Source organism: Eubalaena glacialis, chromosome 10 (genome assembly GCF_028564815.1).
Source record: "Eubalaena glacialis isolate mEubGla1 chromosome 10, mEubGla1.1.hap2.+ XY, whole genome shotgun sequence".
NCBI classification, from domain to species: Eukaryota; Metazoa; Chordata; class Mammalia; order Artiodactyla; family Balaenidae; genus Eubalaena; species Eubalaena glacialis.
Window position 1 is genome coordinate 39,918,257 of NC_083725.1, and position 22,733 is coordinate 39,940,989.

A 22,733-nucleotide genomic window follows, 5' to 3' on the forward strand; every position below is an offset into this window, starting at 1 on the left:
TTCACAGGAGTGAAGGGTAGTATGTGGGGTTAGGAATGCAAGACTGAATGTTTTTGGAGAATCACAAGGGTGGTTGAGGACAGAAGAAGGGAAGCTCTGCACTTACCTCCTGGGAGTTTTTAATTAAACAAAGCCTGTGTCCTAAACTAATTTGCCATTCAACAAACTGTAAAAAATTTTTTTTCAATTAACTCTCATTCCTATCACATATTGTTTTATAATCAAAGGCACAGGTATTGAAGGCAATATAAGTGGTTATTTTGTGTTCCACAGCAGCAGACATGTAAAACTTATATTTTTACTTTTTTGGAATAATGAAACATTATTTATGATTGTATGTGGAGGCTGTAAACATACCAGTTGTATATTATCAATAAAAGAACAAAGTCCCACATTACCATGTTTGCCTTGGGCTAAGGCACGAAATAAGATAAATTAAGCTTTATTAAGCCATAACAAATAAGACAGTCTGTCCGCCTACTTGGTGTTTCTTTTGCCCAACCTTTGAAAACAGGAATAAAAATTATGAAAGGCATTTAGGAAGAGAAATAGGTTGAATCATAAGATAGACTGCTTTTGAACTAAGAACAATATAAAAATGAAAATTAAAACAACTTAGCAACTAGTATTTTTCCTTATTATAGTGTGATGTGTGATTATTTGGGCATTGTTTTTTCCAGATTTTTTCACATACATGAATTAACGACAAACCAAATTTCTAATGATCTTCAAATCTATCTTCGAAAGTACTAATGTGCTTCATAAATTACTGAATTAACATCTCAAAAATTTCCTAACAGTCCTCTATAAGAGGAACAGAAAGCATCTCAGTATATACACTGCATACTTTAAAGCTGAGTGAGACACATGAAATCCAAGAATGTTATAAAACCCAGGTTTTAAACCCAAAGATCAAGTCCACTCCAATTGTGCACATCAGCTGTTCAGGTAACCTAGAAGAAGTATAGCTTTTCACTACAATGAAATGTATTTTATCTTTTATACTTCTGCTCTTGGGAATGATATATTTTCTACAACTGATTCCTAGAGCTGCAAAGGAATTGTAACATTACACAAAAGAAACAAACTCTTTCATTTAGAAGAATGAAATTTCTTTCACACTATCAGTTCAAACACGCAAGGCACATATAAAGGGACCCTGGCTACCTCTTTGGTTATAGAACTTGGAAACAGGAACCTGCTGTCTCAGTTTGCCTTTACTTCTGACTAACTGTTCAGTCCGGGAAGAACTCAATTAACAAATCTGGGCCTCAGTGCTTCCCATGGAGAAGAAAGAACTTTTAAAAGAGCCTTTTAAAACCTAGACAAAACTCTTCTTTTTTTGCGCTTTCTATTTACATTATTTTTTCCATGAATTTTGGATATTTCAAGAGAATTTCTCAGAACTTATCAAAATATTAACTATCAGAATCAATCTAGATTTCACCAAATCAGTAACATCCCAAGATTCTCTTTAGTTTGTGACTTTTCTATCCTGCCAATGGAGGATAGCTTACACAAAACAAGTAGTCCTAGGATGTAGGGGAGTGGCAGAAAGTGATAAAGAGGCAGTATTTAATGAGGATTGTTAAGTGAACTAAAAACCATCCTGTGGTCATCAAAAGTTTTAAACAGTAGAATAAAATTAGATTCCTAAACATTGTGAAGAAAATTTGGAGCATGAATTGGAATAGGGAGATAGACTGAAGAAACAATGTCACTGAATGATGTAAGCAAGTGAGCATGATGTCAAAACTAGAGCAGTAAAAGAAGAGGGTCATACAGTGAGGAGCTCCCGCTTTTCAACAGGCACATGGTAAAGTATAAGTACCTGTCCTATTATAGTTAGCCTCAAGCTCAAAAGAATTGTCCCTTCTGACATTTATCATAAAAGATGATATATGTCACAGTGCCTTCTCAAATAATCTGCATGTGATATCATAGAATTGTTTTTCTAGAGACTTTCTTCTATAACCTGGCTCTGAATCTGGTTGGACTTCTTCATCATTCCTTTAACAAACCCAAGCAAGAGGAAAGACAATTTACCTATAACTGTAAAAGTTAGCAATGAATCAGGTTCACATCAGTTACCACTGTCTCTAACACATACTGAATGAACCTCTACAGTTGTGTTTCTTCTGGTCTCCCTATTCATTGCTTGTATTATCCAGTCTTACTCATGGTCACATCTCTAACAATAATGTTGGACAGGTCCCAAGAAAATGATCACTGGAGAATTTTATCTGGAATATCAATTCCTTTCTTCTACCCACCACCCGCCCCCCCTCCCCCCCGCAGTACAGCCTTACCACACTAATCATTCAAGTCTGCATTCTTACTGCCCTGGAGCCCTGAGCATGGAACCCTATAATGTACTTTGACCTTAAGGAGAATACTCTGGCATATTCCAGCCTGCCATAATCCTGTCAGATTGAGGCTCAAGGATCACTACAATTTTCAACCCTTCAGGATTGGGACACTAGTTCTTTAAAAAATGTTCAAAAACATCTCTCCACAAAAATACATTGAGTTCACCTTATATCAGTTTGCTGCCTTGCCATCCATGTCTCCCAGTTAACTTCTGCCATATTTTTGATCTTCCGTTTTCTGAAAGGGTCTGACTTTCACAGTTATCATGCACAAATGAGGTCCCAGAATCCCTAAGACTCAGATCTTATTTTCTAGACTAAATATTGGTGCCTTGACCAACTTCCTTAGTATTTGACCCTCACCTATGCCAAAGTGTCTTTACTATTCCCTTCTAAAAACTAAGAAATTATAACAAGGTTATTCTGCTATGCAAACATCATAACCTGCTGTCTCTCTAATGGACCTTTGGCATCTGATTGGTTAAGATGGGACAAAAAGCTTTACCTATTAAGTCTTCCAGAAATGTTTCTTTGAATATTCAAGTTGGAGTTCCACCTGCACTGGGGACTACCTAAAGTTAATGATTCAACAAAAAATTATTGAGCCCCAATACTGTGCCTTGGATTATTTGAGGCATTAAGAGTTAGAAATGTGAATAAGTTACAGACTGACTTGGCAAAGGAGAAAAGCACATGAAAAGTAGTATACAGAATTACACATATATCAGTGAGAACCAACTATTGGGTCAGGAGAGTAGATACCCAATCTTTATGCTCACGGAAGTCTCCTGGAGAAGATTACAAACTGAGTTGAATTTGAAAGAATGAGTAGAAGAAAGAACATTCCCATGAGAAAAGACAGCATGGTCATCAATACTAATGCAAGAAATAGCACAGAAGTTATGGAAACCTCTATATGGTGTTACTGGAACATAAAGTGTGAGAGAAGGTGGTAAGTGATGGGACCAGAAAAGACTAAATCAGGGAGAACTACAAGATTATGCTAGGGCATCAACTGAACTTAGTTAAAACAACATCAACAGAAAAAAAAAGTTACAGAGATCTTGCTTGGTAGGGTTCCTTGGGTTAACAGTTATCTGTGGCCTCAAAACTGTCCCACCCCAATAACTGTTAGTTTTGGTGAGACAAAACTTGAGCTATAATTTTAAATCTTTTATTTCTATAATTGTCTTTCTGCTGATCAAATCTGAGGTATGATGTTTGGTCTGCTAATAGTGATTACAGTGGGTTATAACCTCTCCAAAGGTGCGAAGCAAGGTTGTATTAAGTGAACATTTTATGCAATCTGTTTCACTCAGGAATGCATGACAAACCACAAGAATCCTGAAAGCTGGTCTTACAATATGTTTCTAGTCCTCAAGGAAATTCTTCCAGCTCATTGGGCTGTGAGCATCCTTGTAAGTTCCTGAGACAATCATTTAGGAATTGCTGACTGCTTATGACTATGCTCTGGAAATGCAAGCTCTAGCAGATATTGGGCCAAACATATGTAAAAGCTTACCAAATACTTGAAATAATGATAGGCAAGAGAAGAAAGACCTCAATGCTAAATCAGCATAGTGATATGAACTATATTGAGCCAGAAGCAAACCAAGGTCAACCAGTAGCAGAATGAAAAAAGTTTCCCCTCATGACATTTACTGTGCATAAGGATCAGAATATTCCTCTGATGCATTATTCATTATGTTAATGCTGCTAAAGAACCCATCCTGGATTTACTCTTTCTCATAAAATATCAACTCTTCAGCCTAGAACTTAAGATCTTTATTTACATTCTTTCTGTATATCCATCATAATTTATTACATGCCAACTGGGTCCTCCCTCTGGTCCAAACAAAGTTATTTACTTACCAAAGCCCATTCGTCTAAAATATACATGTATGCCTACATGTATAAACACACACACATACAGTCACACACACTACTAATTCCCATTACTTTGGTATATTGCATGTTTCATAATTGTCATGTATTCATTTGTAAAATCAAATCATGCAAATATGAAAGCTTTAATTGAGCCTCCCTTTTCTATTTGTATTTGAAGTTGTTTTACGTTATAGAAAGAACATAAGAAATCTTGGGTTCTATCATCATTTTCATTTATGCATGTGCCCTATTTTATGTTCTGGGGATGTTATTTTAAACCGTATGATCTATTTTTCCCTTCCTATGAAAGGAGACTAACAGTATGGATTCATGAGAAGATTATGATGAGTACTGAAAGGGTATATGAGTGAGAAATTGCTTACCAGGGGGATTGGAACATGGAAAATGTTGAATAAATCTTAGGTGAATAAGAATGAACTATCTTACAGAAAACTTTGTATTTATTCAATTAATAAGCATTTACTGAGTGTGCCTGTTCTATGCCAGGTACTATGCTAGATGCTGGAGCATGATTCTGGCCCTCAAAATGATTCACTTCTTTTGGCCTATTTAGTTAAAAAGGAAAGTATGCATGTATATTTATATATGTATACAGATAAAACAAAGAGAGATTTATAATATGAATGAGGGGTTTTTTTTCCATTTTTTTTTTTTACTGTTTTTATTATTATTTTTTTAACATCTTTATTGGAGTATAATTGCTTTACAATGGTGTGTTACTTTCTGCTTTATAACAAAGTGAATCAGCTATACATATACATATATCCCCATATCTCTTCCCTCTTTCATCTCCCTCCCTCCAACCCCCCCCCATCCCACCCCTCTAGGTGGTCACAAAGCACCGAGCTGATCTTCCAGTGCTATGCGGCTGCTTCCCACTAGCTATCGGTTTTACATTTGGTAGTGTGTATATATCCATGCTCCTCTCTCACTTTGTTCCAGCTTACCCTTCCCCCTCCCCATGTCCTCAAGTCCATTTTCTAGTAGGTCTGCATCTTTATTCCTGTTTGGCCCCTAGGTTCTTCATGACCACCTTTTTTTTTTTTTTTTTTTAGATTCCATATATATGTGTTAGCATATGGTATTTGTTTTTCTCTTTCTGACTTACTTCACTCTGTATGACAGTCTCTAGGTCCATCCAACTCACTACAAATAACTCAGTTTTGTTCCTTTTTATGGCTCAGTAATATTCCATTGTATATATGTGCCACATCTTCTTTATCCATTCAACTGTCAATGGACACTTAGGTGGCTTCCACATCCTGGCTGTTGTAAATAGAGCTGCAATGAATATTGTGGTACATGACTCTTTTTGAATTATGGTTCTCTCAGGGTATATGCCCAGTAGTGGGATTCCTGGGTCGTATGGCAGTTCTATTGTTAGTTTTTTAAGGAACCTCCATACTGTTCTCCATAGTGGCTGTATCAATTTACATTCCCACCAACAGTGCAAGAGGGATCCCTTTTCTCCACACCCTCTCCAGCATTTATTCTTTGTAGATATTTTGATGATGGCCATTCTGACTGGTGTGAGGTGATATGTTTTGATTTGCATTTCTCTAATGATTAGTGATGTTCAGCATCCTTTCATGTGTTTGTTGGCAATCTGTATATCTTCTTTGGAGAAATGTCTATTTAGGTCTTCTGCCCATTTTTGGATTGGGTTATTTGTTTTTTTGGTATTGAGCTGCATGAGCTGCCTGTAAATTTTGGAGATTAATCCTTTGTCAGTTGCTTCATTTGCAAATATTTTCTCCCATTCTGAGGGTTGTCTCTTCATCTTGTTTATGGTTTCCTTTGCTGTGCAAAAGCTTTTAAGTTTCATTAGGTCCCATTTGTTTATTTTTGGTTTTATTTCCATTTCTCCTGGAGGTGGGTCAAAAAGGATCTTGCTGTGATGTATGTCATAGAGTGTTCTGCTTATGTTTTCCTCTAAGAGTTTTATAGTGTCTGGCCTTATATTTAGGTCTTTAATCCATTTTGAGTTTATTTTTGTGTATGGTGTTAGGGAGTGTTCTAATTACATTCTTTTACATGTAGCTGTCCAGTTTTCCCAGCACCACTTATTGAAGAGGTTGTCTTTTCTCCACTGTATATTCTTGCCTCCTTTATCAAAAATAAGGTGACCATATGTGCGTGGGTTTATCTCTGGGTTTTCTATCCTGTTCCATTGATTTATATTTCTGTTTTTGTGCCAGTACCATACTGTCTTAATTACTGTAGCTTTGTAGTAGAGTCTGAAGTCAGGGATTCCTCCAGCTCCGTTTTTCTTTCTCAAGATTGCTTTGGCTATTTGGGGTCTTTTGTGTTTCCGTAGAAATTGTGAAATTTTTTGTTCTAGTTCTGAGAAAAATGCCATTGGTAGTTTGATAGGGATTGCATTGGATCTGTAGATTGCTTTGGGTAGTATAGTCATTTTCACAGTGTTGATTCTTCCAATCTAAGAACATGGTATATCTCTCCATCTATTTGTATCATCTTTAATTTCTTTCATCAGTGTCTTATAGTTTTCTGCATACAGGTCTTTTGTCTCCTTAGGTAGGTTTATTCCTAGGTATTTTATTCTTTTTGTTGCAATGGTAAATGGGAGTGTTTCCTTAATTTCTCTTTCAGATTTTTCATCCTTAGTGTATAAGAATGCAAGAGATTTCTGTGCATTAATTTTGTATCCTGCTACTTTACCAGATTCATTGATCAGCTCTAGTAGTTTTCTGGTAGCATCTTTAGGATTCTCTATGTGTAGTATCATGTCATCTGCAAACAGTGACAGCTTTACTTCTTCTTTTCCGATTTGGATTCCTTTTATTTCTCTTTCTTCTCTGATTGCTGTGGCTAAAACTTCCAAAACTATGTTGAATAATAGTGGTGAGAGTGGGCAACCTTGTCTTGTTCCTGATCTTAGTGGAAATGGTTTCAGTTTTTCACCATTGAGGACGATGTTGGCTGTGGGTTTGTCATATATGGCCTTTATTGTGTTGAGGTAAGTTCCCTCTATGCCTACTTTCTGGAGGGTTTTTATCATAAATCGGTGTTGAATTTTGTCAAAAGCTTTTTCTGCATCTATTGAGATGATCATATGGTTTTTATTCTTCAATTTGTTAATATGGTGTATCACATTGATTGATTTGCATATATTGAAGAATCCTTGCATTCCTGGGATAAACCCCACTAGATCATGGTGTATGATCCTTTTAATGTGCTGTTGGATTCTGTCTGCTAGTATTTTGTTGAGGATTTTTACATCTATGTTCATCAGTGATATTGGCCTGTAGTTTTCTTTCTTTGTGACATCTTTGTCTTGTTTTGGTAGCAGGGTGATGGTGGCTTCGTAGAATGAGTTTGGGAGTGGTCCTCCCTCTGCTATATTTTGGAAGAGTTTGAGAAGGATAGGTATTAGCTCTTCTCTAAATGTTTGATAGAATTCGCCTGTGAAGCCTTCTGGTCCTGGGCTTTTGTTTGTTGGAAGATTATTAATTACAGTTTCAATTTCATTACGTGTGATTGGTCTGTTTATATTTTCTATTTCTTCTTGGTTCAATCTCGGAAGGTTGTGCTTTTCTAAGAATTTGTCCATTTCTTCCAGGTTGTCCATTTTACTGGCATATAGTTGCTTGTAGTAATCTCTCATGATCCTTTGTATTTCTGCAGTGTCAGTTGTTACTTCTTCTTTTTCATTTCTAATTCTATTGATTTGAGTGTTCTCCCTTTTTTCTTGATGAGTCTGGCTAATGGTTTATCAATTTTGTTTATCTTCTCAAAGAACCAGCTTTTAGTTTTATTTATCTTTGCTATTGTTTCCTTCATTTCTTTTTCATTTATTTCTGATCTGATCTTTATGAATGAGTTTTTAAATTGCAATATTTTCAAATTCTGACTCATTGATGCCAAGAATAAATATAAATTGAATACAGTCAAGGAGGAAAAGAACCAGAGGGCAATACAGCTTGCTTTTGATTAAAATTGTTTCACTAAGGAATTGTCTATTATTGTTTGCCACAAACTACCAGCTATTAGAAATTGCAAGTCAACATAAATCTCCTCTATGGCTCTCTTCACCCTGCTTCACTCTATTCCAATGGCTACTAGGAATAACATCAAAGAATATTCTTCCTACTGGACCATGAAATTAAATCTCAGCAAACTGAAACAGCCAGTGTGTCTCTTTGTTGCATAAGGGCCAATCTGTGAAGTCAATAAAGAATGCAATGGGAAAAAGTAATGTCTCTAGGAAAATGTTTAAGTCTTGATATCAGGAGAGCCTAATGATAGGAAGAGGCAACCAGATGTAATCAGAGTAAAGCCTTAGGATTTTGAGTAGGGTACTCAGAGAGCAGACAGAAGAAAGTATACCAGGAAATTTACCTGCCTTTGTTCACATAATTTTTAAATAACAAAAATGGCTTCTTCCCAGAAAAAGAAAAACAAAGAAGAAAAAAGTCTTTTAAATGAAATCTCTATTTTTCTGGTCATAGGGAAATCTTTTCTAATAGTCCCATGACACTAGGGACTTGAAACTTTGGTATTTGTGGGTAAGATCATGATACCATTTACCATTTTCTTTTCATTTATAAATTCAATTTTACAACAATAGAGAACAATAGAGAATTGTTTAATAAACTATTATTATTTATTAAGTTCTCATCATAGGCCAAGCCATATTCTAATCACTGTATGTGTATGTATTCATTTAATTTTTATAACAACTCTATAATGTAGGCATATAATCATCCTTATTTTATCAAAGTGGAGACTGAGGCACAGGGAGATTAAATAATTAGTCTATAGTCATACAGCTAGTATATGACCAAACCAGTATTTAAACCAATGCAATCTGACTCCAGAGGTTTTAAATCACTACACAGCCCCTATTAAGCACTAAGCTATGCAAAGTGTTAAAGATCCACAGAAGAATAAATGTAATATTTGCCCTTTAGGATATGCAGTAGGAGACAGTAGGTAATTTTTAAGGTGTGATAAAATGTAAAATATGCTATCATAGCAGTACATGCTAGGTTAGATGGGGCTACAAAGGAGAGAGCAGTTCATTCTACCTATATAAATGGAGATGGTCAAGAAAATCTTGAGTTAAACATTGGACTAAGTCCTCCTATTAAAATAGGTATGCCTTTAGTAAGAGACAATAAAATTTATTGAATGTGTCCCTATGTCACACATTATTCCAAGCTCTTCACATGAATTCAGTCATTTAGTATCTATAAAAACCATATGAATTAAGAACTATTTGCCCATTTTACAGCTGAAAAATTTGAGGTATGGAATGCAAGATTAATTTACCAGAGTATAAAGGGGTGGGGCCTAAATTGAAACCCAAGAAGTGTAATTCCAGAATCTGAGCTCTTAACTACTATTCTATTAACTACACTTTTAGAACTAAGGGCCTATAGGGAGACTCCATCAAATTGTAATTGGCAACATTGTTCCTGAGGATTCCTGTAACTGCAAGTTGATCAGGCAGAAGAACAGATCAAAGCTAAAATGTTTATTATCCTTCATGCCAGAATCTATTTTCAAACAGCCTAAAACAGTATTGAGATAAAAGATCAATTGCTGTTTTTCTCTACCATATTATAATAGAGCTGATAGGTAATCATTAACAATCCTAAAAAGAGTCATAAATGAACAAATAGTGAGAAAGATAATATTTATTGGGGACCTATGATGTTTCAGGTACTGTACACATTTAATTAACCTTATTTAATCCTTACAAATAGCTATCATTATGTTGTGTATGACATATTAAATATAAAGATCAAATCATTTACAAAGGATTGTATAGCTAATAAATCCTAAGTTCAAATTCAAGTCAATATGACTCAAAAAAAATCCTTTTATTATTTCATTATACCACACTGCTACTTATCTGGAAGTCTAACCACTGAAAGCATCAGAACAAAGTCCAGAATGGTTCTCCAAAAGTTATCATCATCTGTGTTTAAAGTCGTGAATTGAAGCAGTTCTTGCTATATTCTGAAGCATGAAGTGATGGTGCAATCTACCTCCCTGGGAAAGATCTGTCAGGGACAACTCAGCAGCCCAGTACCCTCATGATCATATGTGTAATGAATTGGACAATGAATTGGGTAATCCACTGTAATGAATTATCACACTGATGTCACAGAGGTATCACTAATAATTCACAGGTGCTCCAGTTTGTTTGTATGTTTTGGCTAAAAGTGGCATCTTTGTATCATTGTAAATCTTTGGAGTCAAGATATATGAAGTGTGGCTCCATTGTTTATTTCAAATAGGCCAGACACCAGGTTATTTTATAACAATGGACAATTAAGAAAAAATAACTGGGGACAACTAAATTAAAGAGAAACAAAATGAGACTAAAAATAACAAAATAAATCAGCATTACAAAATTTTCCTTCATTAAAAAAGATAGATAGATAAAATTATTTTTTAAATATGCACAGCAATTAAACAAGGGGAGGCATCTTCAGGCAAAAGGTTTATAACTGTGACCATAAAAAGAAATGGTAAAACTCAGCTATGCCATATTTCAACAATCTCACCCCCACTTCCAGATGCAATGCTGAACAAAAAAAAAAGTTTGACAAAATTCTGAGAGTTTTCATGAACATCCTCTAATTTGTAGAGAAACAGACCAAGGGAACAAATAGGAAATTCTAAAAATAAATAAATAAATAAACAGATAAGGCAAACCCCTTATCATTAGGACCAACTACATGTTACAGAAGCATCTGTAAATGAATGATAACTAGGACTTGCCATCTTCCAGGGCCATGCTCCCAATCGTGTGCCCTCATGAAGTACTGTGTGGAGTGACACCCAATAGTATCTCAGAAGAGAGAGCAGATGCCAGGTCAATAGTCAGCCTAGCACTTCCTTTCTCCAATCATATACCCTCATACTACTGGACAGTGGCTTGAAAGCAACATCCAGCCCTTGCTCCTACAACTCAAAAGGAAGATGGAAAATTGATCACAGTTCAGATGGGGACTGTGTCAAGGAGAATTAACCTATAATTTTATCAGAGCAAGAAGACAGTCTAGAATCAGAGCACCCAGATTAAGTATAAACAAGATGAAAATAAATGGCATGCCAACTGCACACATGGCACAGCAAAAATACATCAAAATAAAATATGAGGCAAAAAAAAAATATGAAGAACCAGTCTGGAAGGAAAGATGACTCAAGCAAGAGAAGTAGGTATTTTGCAATTGTCTCATGTTAGATAATTTCTCAAAAATATAGATGTAACAAAAATAGATCTCAAGAAAGAAAAAAGATAATAAGATGGGAATGACAAGGTAAGTTGTGGACTAAGGTGAAATGTTCAAAACACAGCATCATGTCTTACCTAATAAGTAAGTTGGAAACAACAAGAAACAATAGATACTTCTAAAAATCAAATTAATGATATGGAGAATAGGTAAGGGTAAACGGTGATTGCAGAGGCAAAAAAAAAAAAAAAACTACTGTAAAGATGACAATTTTTAGGGTAGATAGACTGGTAAGGTAGACAGACTCAGGATGACTCAACATGAAGAAAATTAATATACAATTGACCCTTGAACAACATGGGTTTGAACTGTGCAGGTCCACTTGCACAAGGAATTTTTTCAATAAATATATTGAAAAATTTTTTGATTTGTGACAATTTGAAAAACCTTGCAGACAAATTACATACCCTAGAAATATCAAAAAATTAAGAAAAATTTAGGTATGTCATGGATGCATAAAATATGTGTAAATACTATTCTATTTTATCATACACTACCATAAAATATACACAAATCTATTATAAAAAGTTAAAATTTATCCAAACTTATGTACATAAACACTTACAGACCATACGCAGCACCATTCGCAGTTGAGAGAACTGTAAACAAATATAAAGATGCAGTATTAAATCATAACTGCATAAAATACACTGTAATACATATGGTACTACTAAAATAATTTCATAACCTCCTCCTGTTGCTCTTGTGGTGAGCTCAAGTGCTGTATCTGCTTAAAATTCCATGTGACGCCATGAGCAGCTCCTCTCTCCAATAAATTGCATATCACAGTAAAAAATGATCTTTTGTGGTTCTCACATATTTTTCATGTGCTTAATGCAATTCCATAAACCATGAATAACACCATGGGATTCATAGGAAGTGCCACTAGTGATGCTGGAAGTGTTCCCAAGAAGCAGAGAAAAGTTATGGCATGACAAGAAAAAGTTGAATTGCTTGATATGTATTGTAGAATGAGATCTGTAGCTGTGGTTGGCCGCCACTTCAAGATAAATACATTCATTGTTAAAAAAAAAAAAAAAAAGGAAAAAAAGTAAAGAAAATTTGTGAAACAGTTGCTGCAGCTACACATCAGCTGTGAAAAGCTTGCACTTTTTGTGAAATAACCTTTTATCTTATATCAAAAATGCAGCTTTTAGCAGGATTGCTATAAGAAAGGCATACTTATAGACTCTAATATGATTTGAGGACAAGCAAATCCATTATATGAAAACTTAGAGCAAAAGGAAGGTGAAGGATCTAAAGGTGGAGAATTAAATGCCAACAAAGGATGGTTTGATAATTTTAGAAAGAGGTTTGGCTTTAAAAATGTCAAGATAATACGAGAAGCAGCTTCTGCCGATCAAGAGGCAGCAACAGACATTTCCCAGACACCATTAAGAAAATCATTGAGGAGAATGGATATCTGCCTGAACAGGTTTTTCAGACAAAAGTGTCCTATTCGGAAAAAAAAATGCCACAAAGGACATTTATCAGTAAGAAAGAGAAGCAAGCACTAGGACTTAAGGCAGGAAGGGATAGGCTAACTCTACTGTTTTGTGCAAATGCAGTTGGGTTTATGATCAGGAATGCCCTTATCTGTAAAGCTGCTAACACTTAAGCCTTGAAGGGAAAAGACGTACACAAGCTGCCAGTCTTTTGGTTGTACAACAAGAAGATTTGGACAACCAGAACAATTTTTCTGGATTGGTTCCATAGATGCATTGTCCCTGAAGTTAGGAAATATCTTCCTAGTAAGGGACTGCCTTTTAAAGTTCTTTTAGTATCGGAAAATGCCCCTGGCCAACCAGAACCCCATGAGTTCAACATCAAAGGCATCAAAGTGATCTACTTGGCCCCAAATACAACGTCTCTAATTCAGCCTCTAGATCAGAGGGTCATAAGGACCTTTAAGGCTCATTACACACGGTACTGTATGGAAAGGACTGTCAACACAATGGAAGAGAATCCCAATAGACAGAACGTCATGAAAGTCTGGAAGGATTACACCATCGAACATGCCATTGTTGTTATAGAAAAAGCCATGAAAGCCATCAAGCTCAAAACAGTAAATTTCTGTTGGAGAAAACTGGGTCCAAATGTTGTCCATGACATCACAGGATTTACTATAGAGCCAATCAAGGAAATCATGAAAGATATTATAGATATGGCAAAAAAGGTAGGGGGTAGAGGATTTCAAGATATGGATCTTGGAGAAATTCAAGACCTAATAGGCATCACACCAGAGAAATTAACAGAAGACCACTTGATGAAGATGAGTGCTTTCAAACCAGATGATGAGGAAGAGATGTAGCAGGAGCAGTGCCAGAAAACAAATTGACAGACAGTCTGACAGAAGGGCTCTGATCATTCAAAACTACTTTTGACTTCTTTTACAACATGGACCCTTCTATGACATGAGCACAGAAACTAAAGCAAATGGTGGAAGAAGCAAATGGTACTGTATGGAATCATTTCTAGAGAAACGAAAAAGCAAAAAAGTCAGAGAAATTTACAATGTATTTCCATAAAGTTACACCGAGTGTGCCTGCCTCTCCTGTCTCCCCTTCTACCTCCTCCACCTCTTCTGCCTCTGCCACCGTGACACAGCAAGATCAACCCCTTCTCTTCCTCCTCCTCCTCAGCCTACTCAAGGTGAAGACTATGAGGATGAAGATCTTTATGATGATCCACTTCCACTTAATGAATAGTAAATAATCATCATGCTGTACTGTTAATAAACTTATCTGTTGTGTATGTGTGTGTCTTCATGTGAAAATCTAGTGACTGTGCAGCACGTACTGTATGAGACATTTTATGTCATCATCATTACTAAGTATTCATTGTGTAGAACATCCTACGCAGGACACGAAGCGGAAAGCCTATTCTTACATAGGCATAAGGTGAATGATATTTAACATAGAATTAATAATGTATCAGTTTTCTTACTGTTTTATAACTTTACTTTCAAATGATTACATTACCTATAATATGCCTCCCTCTTAATTGGAGAAATTGCATATCAGCCTATCATTACATGTGAGTTTCCAACACTGTATTATGAATATGACCATAATACTGTATGCCATAAAAATTTTATGATTCATTCATTAGTATATAGCCTAGACTATCATAAAGCAATTATATTGCTGCTTCTGCATTATTGATGCATGAATACCTGTAAATAAATATGAATTTCTTTTTCACATTATCTTTTTATTTTTGATGTCTAGTGTCAGTAATATGTATAACATCTACAGTGTTTTTTATCATATAAGACTCTATTGATGTAGGTACTGACAGACGATTCATCTTGTAAACAGATGACGTAAAGTTACAGTATCAGTAAGTACAGTTCAGTACTACAAATGCATTTTATCTTCCTTATGATTTTCTTAATATTTTCTTTTCTCTAAATTACTTTATTATAAAAATACAGTATATAATATATATAACATACAAAATATGTGTTAATAGACTGCTTATGTTATTGATAAGGTTTCTGGTAAACAGTAGGGTTTTAGTAGTTAAGTTTGGGGGGAGTCAAAAGTTCTATATGGATTTTCAACCCGCTGTGCAGGGGTTCAACGGTCCCTTACCTCTGCTTTGCCCAAGGGTCAACTGTACTTAAACACACCTAACAGGAAAAGTGACCAGAGATGCCCACTGAAACAAGGAAGAACTGAAGTTACAAAATATAAGATAATATAATGTGTCAATCAAAGATATATAAGTTAATTTTGAGATAAATTCTGATTAAATTATTGAATTACAGGATGAAGTATTGATGAGGAGGGGAAGTATAATATAAAAATGTATAAGAATGTTAATCACTTCAACACTCATCCAAAGTAGTTTAAAATGTGAGATTAAAAAATTAACAATTTTAACATCTTAATAATTTTTAGCATCTCTTTTCTTCAAAGAGGAGTTCCTTTATCAAATATTAATTTGTGAATAAACATCTATATGACATTTGCCAATTTAATATCTAATACTTTTTCATTTTTGAAAAGCATGTAAGATAACATTTCTTATAAAATTATTTTCCTTCATAGGTATTGATCCATTATTCTTTTTATACATCTTTAAATAGTGAATTTTGAAATAATATTGTTAACAGGTTATTTCTTGGTGATGAGAGTTCTTTCTTTCTTTCTTTCTTTTTTTTGGTGTGTGTGATTCATTGCTTCCCTCTTTGCAGGTTTCAGTATTGTAAGAATTTGTTTCAGGGAGTGTATTAATTAATTAATTTTATTTTAAGGAAACATTTATATAGTGCTTACTATGTTCCAAGGATCATTCTAAGTGCTTTACAAACTAACTCAATTTTCATAACTACACTATAAATATTATTATTATTATTATATCCATTTCTTACAAATGATATATATGATATGCAAGTGAGGTACAGAGAGGTTAAGTATCTCACTCAAGGTCACACATGTAGAAAGTAGCAGAACCAGGATTTGAGCCCAGGCACCTGGCTCCAAAGACTATACCTCTACTTACTATACTGAGCTGACTCTAATAAATCATTTCAATAAAGTCTTTAGTTCTAAAAAGTGATGTAAAAGGCTACAATAGGGAAAGTCAGCATTTAAAAATTCTGATGAAAAGAATTATAGTATTAATCAGTCACCTCCAATGCCTTGTGACAATTTTTGTTTCCCTTGACAGCCTTTGTGAATAACTGTTACCTATAAATTCTCAAGATCTGCAAAGTTTAACCCCTGCCAAATGGTAATTCCTTGATAAAAAGTTAAGATGCAGTTTGGGAAGTAATAAAATCTAATAACCAGATGCATCCTAATGAAAGACAAGTAGTCCTATATTCTGGAGATATCTATGTATACAAATCAATTTGACTCAATTCTGATAAAATAATTGGTTTTTAAATTTATTTGAATTTAATTTTTTGCATGGGTATAATGTAATGACTGAACAGTTGCATTTTTCCATTGGTTGTTTTAATGTAGATACAACTGATACAGGAGGGAAGAAAGCTGCTTTGACACTTCATCAATCATTACTATTTACTGAGTTTTCACTAAATGCAGAGTACTGTACTGCACTAATTTCACCCACGGTTTCAGATCCTGAAACAAGAATATGCTCCTCAGAATAGCAATGAAGATAATGACTTTATTGAGAATTATTATATGAATGGCAGAAAACCTTTATCTTTTGAAATATTTTATTTTGTTTTAAAAAGACTTCTTTATGTTTTTGTGCTAAATTAAAGCATATTGTCAAAATTGATATTTCCTGATTCTTGTATTTCTCAATTAGCTAATAATTAATTAGTGACTCCTATTAGCTTTCAGTTGGCAAATAATGTATAGCTTATTCTGTGGAGTGTTAAAAGCGCTAGAAAGTTATTTTATTTAATCATATAAAATATATTACCCCTAAATGAAGTTCTTTACATGTCAGTTTTGACACTGGAACTATGCCTAACAATATTTGAGAGCTTTTGAACTTTGTTTTAATTTGGAAAGCTCATAAGTTAATCACAATATGCTTTTGAAATTTGAAAATAGCAATGAATAGAAACATAAGAACACTCGTCTAAATCAACATCATCCTGTACGTAAATTGGAAATGTAATTTCTCACTCAGTTAGAATGGCCAGGTATGCTACTGGTATCCACGAGATGAAAACACAGTAGCAATTTTAAACATTTATGTATGGTTCCTGTAGAGATCAGTGGCAGTTGCCTTTGCCAGGTTTAATACTAAAAAAAAAACAAAAAACAAAACAAAACAAACAAGGGACTTCCGTGATGGTCCAGTGGTAAAGAATCTGCCTTCCAATTCAGGGGACACAGGTTTGATCCCTGGTCAGGGAACTAAGATCTCACATGCCACGGGGCAACTAAGCCCGCATGGCACAACTACGGAGCTCACGCACCTCAACTCTCAACTAGAGAGCCCACATGCCACAAACTACAGAGTCCATGCGCTCTGGAGCCCATGTGCCACAACTAAGGAAGAGAAAACCTGCATGATGCATCTACAAAGAAGCCTGTGTGCCACAACGAAAAATCCTGCATGCCTCAGTGAAGATCCCGTGTGCCACAACTAAGACCCGATGTAGCCAAAAAAAAAATTAAATAAATAAATAAATATTAAAAAGTTAAAACAAAAAAACGAAAACAAACAGCAAAAAAAAAAGTAGCTTAATATTAATGAGTCACCTAGCTTAAACGTCTGATGGTCAAAGCAGCCCTAATATGCCCTGAATCCAGAAGATCCAGTCAAATATATCCAAAACAAAAACTCTAATAAACACCAGAGTTAAAATGGAAACCGTTGCTATGAAAATTATAAATGAGAGGGTAGACCCAAGAATCTAGAATACTGAATGAGGATAAGCGTGAACTGTGTACAGGTTAGGATTAATCAAAAGAGGTCTGGATAAATTATATAACTACGTTGAAACATTAGTTATCCAAAGCTTGGTTTAAGGATTATTCATTATGGAATGCATGAGTTTTTCAGGACTTTACAGATGTAGGGTTGATATACACATCTAAACCTGCCTTCCACAGCTTCTTTGTCCTGAGCTCCACTCAAATCACACAAATGTACAACTTGTATGCAAGCACTCTATGGAATTACTTGCATTTGACTAAAGAACCTAGTTGTTTCATGCCTTTGTGCATGTTCTGTCTTCCCAGTTAAAATTCTCTAGCTCATCTGTCTGGAAAATTGCTGGTCATTTTTTAAACTGTGTAAGTGCTGCTCTGTAAAGTCTCCAAAAACTCCCTACTTCTTAATTTGAGAGGGTCTTTTCCTCCGTTATACACCCACTGGAACGTGCATATATATTTTTATTATATATACTATACCGTGTTTACAATTATGTATATTCTGCCTCCCCTACCATGCTCTGAACTCTTAGATGCTATATATCTACATAATTTACCTTCACATTCCAGTTGCCTGTGACATTCGTTGGCACATAAGAGTCACTCAATATATGAGAAAAGAATGATTAGTAAATTTAGTAAAATCTCTGGTGAATCTATATTGAAAATTAAATAAAAGAGAAAGTTTGCTTGTTCACCATCAATGGCCTGAACCAATCTCTTTTATATATCTTGATAAATAACTGATTACATATTTTAATAGTATAGATACAAATAGTAGAGTGAAGTAAGAAAAAAAAAATGTTATCTTACCATATGCTGCAGAGTTCCGCATAAATATTTCAGCTTGTTTGCATTGCTCAGGCCTAGGACCTTGGCAGACGTTGCATTGGGACCCCAGGATTCCCGGGCAAAAGCCGTTGTCCTTGTGCCAGGCCTTTCAGGTTCTTGAAAGGCTATAGTTTTAGGTCTGCGCATGCGTAGTTCACTTCACAGGTCTGGCTACTTGAGGTCCGCTCCGTGAGCAGCCTTTGTGCCAGAGTTTCCTCCGCACCTGGCCGGGCCACTGGCCCTAGATGTCACTTCCGAGTGACTCAGATTGGGGGTGGGGCGGGCTGTGAAGAGTACACAAGCACTTGGAATTGCGAGCTCGGTGGTGTGACCCAAATACCCTAAAAACGAGGAAGGAAGGAAGGGCCTTTAAGCACAGGGGCACCCAGGTGTTTCTCATCCCAGGACTCCGCTGCCGCGCGGTAAATCTCCCGAGATCCTGCGATTTCAGGCTTCCTCTGGAAAGGGATTGCAGCTGCAGCACCTCCAGCCTTGTTCCACCAGTCTCTGAGCCGCTCCTGACACTGAGCATCCCAGCCCATCCTCTCCCTGCCCCTCCATCAGGACCCCGCACTTACAGCCCCCAAACACCGGAAATCACGTAGCACACCCTGACAGCTCGAACTGCACCCTGTTTGCCTTCATAGGAAACTCCACACTCTACTCACCGCAACCAAGCCAGACCTCAACCCCCAGACCTCCCACATGGTCTCCAAAACTTAGAATATTTCCTGGCGCAGGGGGCGGAGGGGTGGATTGGATAAAAGGGTCGCTCCCCCAACACAGGGTACTGATAGGTGAGCTGTGGAAGAAACAGAGTGAGGCCCTGAGGCTGCTTTTCATGGCAAATGTTCCAGGAACAAGCAGAGATTGTCTCCTGGGATGAATTTTAGACCTTGCAGCTGCTGGGAGGAACAGCTGGCCCTGCGGCTGTTCATGAGTGCCTGGGGTGTTTTGGGGTTTTTTTTTCTTTTCTTTTCTTTTTCTTTTTTTCTTTTTTTTTTTTTGGTCTTTGTGTGAATGAAGAAAAAAAGGATGACTGAATACATCCTTCAATGGCTTCCTGAGAAACCATCTATGGAGGCTAAATGTTTGGTAACTTTGCTTCCCTGGAAAATGCCGTTAGTTTTTCTTCACTCACATTTAATTAATAGTTTTGACAGGGAACTATATATAATATCCTGTGATAAACCATATTGGAAAAGAATACGAAAAAAGAATGTGTATATGTATAACTGAGTCACTTTGCTGTACAGCAGTTAATTAACACAACATTGTACTGGATTGGCCAAAAAGTGCCTTTCGTTTTTAAGTAAAAGACACATTTTTCATTTTCACCAAGAACTTTATTGAACAATGTATTCATCCTTTTGTTCCACTACCTTCTGCTATTTTTCAGGCAACTTCATAATTCCATCTTCCCAAAACTTTTTATCTTTTTGAACAAACTGTTCCTAGTGCCTTTTACAGTCTTCCAGGGAATTGAAATTTTTTCCATTAAGAGAATTTTGTAAAGACTTAAATAAATGGAAATCCAAAGGTGCAATGTCTGGTGAATATGGCGGATGAATCAGAACTTCCCAGCCAAGCTTTAACAGCTTTTGCCTGTCATCAAAGAAACATGTGGTCTTTCGTTATCCTGATGGAAGATTATGTGTTTTCTGTTGACTCATTCTGGATGCTTTTCATCAAGTGCTGCTTCCAGCTGGTCTAATTGGGAGCACTATTTGTTGGAATTAATTGTTTGGTTTTCCGGAAGGAGCTCATATTAGAGGACTCCCTTCCAATCCCACCATATACACAACATCACCTTCTTTGGATAAAGACCGGCCTTTGGTGTGGTTGGTGGTGGTTCATTTCATTTGCTCCATTCCACATTATTGTACAGTATCCACTTTTCATCTCCCATCACAATTTGTTTTAAAACTGGAACATTTTCATTACATTTAAGTTGATAATCGCATGTGGAAATACAGTCAAGAAGGTTTCTTTTGCTTAACTTATGTGGAACCCAAACATCAAAGCGATGAACATAACCGAGCTGGTACAAATGATTTTCAATGCTTGATTTGGATATTTTGAGTTTGTCGGCTATTTCCCCTGTGGTATAACGTTCACTGTTCTCAATTAATGTCTCGATTTGATCGCTATCAACTTCAACTGGTCTACCCGACTGCAGAGCATCGTCCAGCGAGAAATCTCCAGTATGGAACTTCGCAAACCACTTTTGACACGTTCGATTGGTCACAGCACCTTCTCCATACACTGCACAAATCTTTTCTTACATTTCGGTTGTGTTTTTACCTTTCTTGAAATAATAAAGCTTAATATGCTGAAAATGTTGCTTTTTTTCTTCCATCTTCAATATGAAAATGGCTACACAAAAATTCACCAATTTTGATGTCTTTTTTAAATGCACGCTGATATGACAGCTGTCACATACAATTTAACAAAATTGTTTCAAATGAAGTTAAAGACAACTAAATGTACTAGAGCCATCTTATGGAAAAAACAAAAAGAACATTTTGGTCAACCCAATAATTCAACTATACTTCAATAAAAAATAAATTTAAAAAAGACATAAAAAAGTAAAAATAAAATATACACATAAAAAATAGTTTTCGTGAATAAAATACCATTTTGGAAGTAGTTTTCCTTCAGAAATTTGAAGCTATTTCTTCTTTAAGTTCCAGTGTATAGTTGACCTCTGAATCTGTTCTGATTCTTGATCCTTTGCATGTGGCCTTCTTGTTCCCTCTGGAAAATTTTGGGAATATTTCTTTTTTCTTCAGTGGTCTGAAATTTCTCTGTGATGTGCTTTGGTGATACCTGTATGCATTGTGCTGTGTCCTCAATAGGCCCTTTTAATCTATAACTGTGGGAATTTTTCTTGAATTATTTCTTTGATGAGTTTCTCTCTGTATTTTCTGTTTTCTCCTCTTGGAGTGCCTATCACTCAGATGTTTGACCTCCTATAATTAACTTCTAATTTTGTTATACCTCCTTGATCTTTTGCATCGTCTTATATATTTTTTCTATTCTCTGGAAAAATTTCTCAACCTTCCTCATAAACTTTTTACTTGAGTTCTTTATTTCTCTTAAATTATGTACATTTTTTTTTAACTTTAAAAGTTTATTTTTGGTCTCTGATATTTCTTTTGTTGTTTTTAGTAGCATCCTGTTCTTACTTTACAGTTAAAATATCTTTTCTTGCTTCTCTGATGAATCAATGATGGTTCCTCTGCTTTTCATATTAAGGCATTTCTGCTTTCTTGCTGTATACTCTAATTTAGGTAGTTTAACCCTGTGTACAAGTGTAGGGCTTTTGAATTATGGGCTCCACTGCAAGTTAATAGTGCTGTGCCAACTATTTGGAGACTCCAGTATCTTTAAATCTTTCCTCTTAGGCTGGTTGGATTGATGATGGAAAGATGTTAGAAACTCTTGCCTAGAGGGTGTCAAACACATCTATAAGTATTTTAGAAGCTACAAGGGGTAAGAATGCTAGGGTTTTTAACAATGACTTTGCAAATTTCTACAGAATTATTTTTTTATATTGTACCTTTGCCCTACAATATGACTCAACTTTTCCTGATGTCAAAGTCCTACTGTATTATACTCTCCAGGAAAAGGAGATTTTAAAAAGCAAATAAAACCAACCAACATAAAAACAAAACAACTTTGTATCATCTGCTCAGTACAGGAAAGGAAGTTATCCAGTCTGCTGAGAGAGGAAGTGATCTGGGTGTCCAACTCCTTCTTGAAGAGTGTTCATTAACAGCCACACAATAATCCTGCTTCCAGAGTTATCTGGTTCCACCAATTAGTGATCCTTTGGGAATTTCTGCAATGCAAGTTAGGTTATATCTCCATTTCCTCGATGGGATTCAACTTGCTCTGGTCTGCTACACCAATGACCATTCTTTCTTTAGCTTTCTAGCTACAAAATATTGCTATTTTTCTTCTAAAGAGTACAGTATGAA